The sequence below is a fragment of the Notechis scutatus genome, chromosome 11 (genome assembly GCF_049901735.1).
Source record: "Notechis scutatus isolate UNSWTSFEM ecotype Mainland chromosome 11, rNotScu1.2, whole genome shotgun sequence".
In the NCBI taxonomy this organism is placed as follows: domain Eukaryota; kingdom Metazoa; phylum Chordata; class Lepidosauria; order Squamata; family Elapidae; genus Notechis; species Notechis scutatus.
The window spans coordinates 3,336,629-3,338,610 of NC_142019.1; the positions used below are offsets into that span (position 1 = coordinate 3,336,629).

Here is a 1,982-nt window from a genome sequence, read left to right on the forward strand (position 1 = left end):
CATCCCTGGCAACCAGACGTAACTCCTGGCCAGGGATTTCATTTTGACGATACCCGGGTGTCCTTCATGTAGCATGCACAGTACTTTTTCCTGCATTCTTTCATGAATGACAATTCTATCCCCCCACAGTATACATCCCTTCAAGATCGATAGCTCAGTTTGTCGGTCCAATCACAAAAGCAGCAATGCGAGCAGATCAGATTCGACCAATCACCACACCACACCATTAACTAACCCAGACCCCGACCCCACCCCGACCCTAACCCCAAACCCTAAACGCTTCTTACCTGACTTTCAGTTTCGATCTTTTGAAGTGGGATGTCTTTTTCTGTCCATCTCTTGAGAGCTTCGGCCTCATGTTTTCCTATTAATATTAATAACGTATTAATATTAAAAACAGGATAATAGCCTAAAAATCCTATTAAAAGAGTTTCCCCCCTTCTCCCACTTATTCCTTCCTATACCACAGGATGGCAGTTTCCTGTTTCCCTCACAAAAGCGGCAGAGAAAAAAAAAACCTTTTCCAAAATGCCCTCAAAAAAGTTTTTTTTTTAAAAAACGATGACTGCGGTACCTGCTTTCCTGTCCCTTAACGAGAGCGTTCGAGTTTTCGTAATACCGTATATTAATAATGTTAATAATGAGGCGTTTCAATTAATAATAATTCGGAATAATAAACTTTGAAACCCAGCTTGGCGAAAAAGTCGCCTCCCGAGGAACTTGGGGGGAAGACTAAAAAGAAATGGCGAGAAGTCGGTCGTCATAGAAACGTCCTTCTTCTCAGGCATGGGGGTGGAGGAAACGGCCGCGCTGACGAACAAGTTTCAGTCGATCTTTTGAAGTGGATGTCTTTTACTGTCCATCTCTTGAGAGCTTCGGCCTCATGTTTTCCTATTAATATTAATAACGTATTAAAAGAGTTTTTCCCCCTCTTCTCCCTGTTATTCCTTCTATACCACAGGATGGCACTGTTTCCTGTTTCCCTCAGAAAAGCGGCCGAGAAAAAAAAAACCTTTTCCAAAATGCCCTCAAAAAAGTTTTTTTTTTAAAAAAAGATGACTGCAGTACCTGCTTTCCTGTCCCTTAACGAGAGCGTTCGAGTTTTCGTAATACCGTATATTAATAATGTTAATAATGAGGTGTTTCAATTAATAATAATTCGGAATAATAAACTTTGAAACCCAGCTTGGCGAAAAAGTCGCGCCGAGGAACTTGGGCGGAAGACTAAAAAGAATCGGCGGGAAGTCGGTCGTCATAGAAACGTCCTTCTTCTCAGGCATTGGGGGGGGGGACGGCCGCGCTGACGGACAAGTTCACCGTGCCGCAAAAGGACGTTGAGGGGACTCAGGAAAAAAAGCCCTGCCCCTCTATGTTGCTCTTGAGGCGATTGAAAATGACCATCCCATCATGGCGGACTTCCCGTCCGTCCTTCTAAGTCGTCCCTCAACTTCCTTTCGCGGCGAGTTTTGCGGCAAGCTGAACTTCCTGTCCCGTCGTCCGTCGACCGTCCCCCTACATGCCTTTGGAAAAATGACCTTCACATCTGGCCGACTCCCAGTCCGTTCTTTTAGTCTTCCTCCCCACTTCCTTTGGCACGACCTTCTCGGTAAGAACTTCCGGTCCGTCGTCCACGTCCGTCCCTTACCGCCTTTGAAAAATGACTTTCCCATCATGGCCGACTTCCCGTCCGTCCTTCTTAGTCGTCCTCCCAACTTCCTTTGGCAGCGACCTTCTCGGTAAGGAGAACTTCCGGTCCGTCGTCCACGTCCGTCCTTACCGCCTTTGGAAAAATGACCTTTCCATCATGGCCGACTTCCCGTCCGTCCCTCTAAGTCGTCCCCTCAACTTCCTTTTCGGCCACCGACTTCGGCAAGTGAACTTCCTGTCCTGTCGTCCACGGCCATCCCCTACCGCCTTTGAAAAAAATGACCTTCCCATCATGGCCGACTTCCCGTCCGTCTAAGTCGTCCCCTCAACGTCCT

The 1,982-nt window shown here is 47.0% G+C and overlaps 1 long non-coding RNA gene across 1 annotated transcript in view; it reads right to left on the reverse strand.

The window, feature by feature from the left end:
• LOC148129683 (uncharacterized) overlaps positions 1–1,196 on the reverse strand; it is a 1,743-nt gene extending 547 nt beyond the window's left edge. Inside the window, exons 1-3 of the long non-coding RNA XR_015750775.1 lie at positions 1,069–1,196; positions 575–891; positions 288–364 (exon numbers count right to left, since the gene is read on the reverse strand). This is a non-coding gene — a long non-coding RNA (uncharacterized LOC148129683). The remainder of the gene's footprint in view (positions 1–287; positions 365–574; positions 892–1,068) is intronic.
• Between the last annotated feature and the right edge of the window lie 786 nt (positions 1,197–1,982).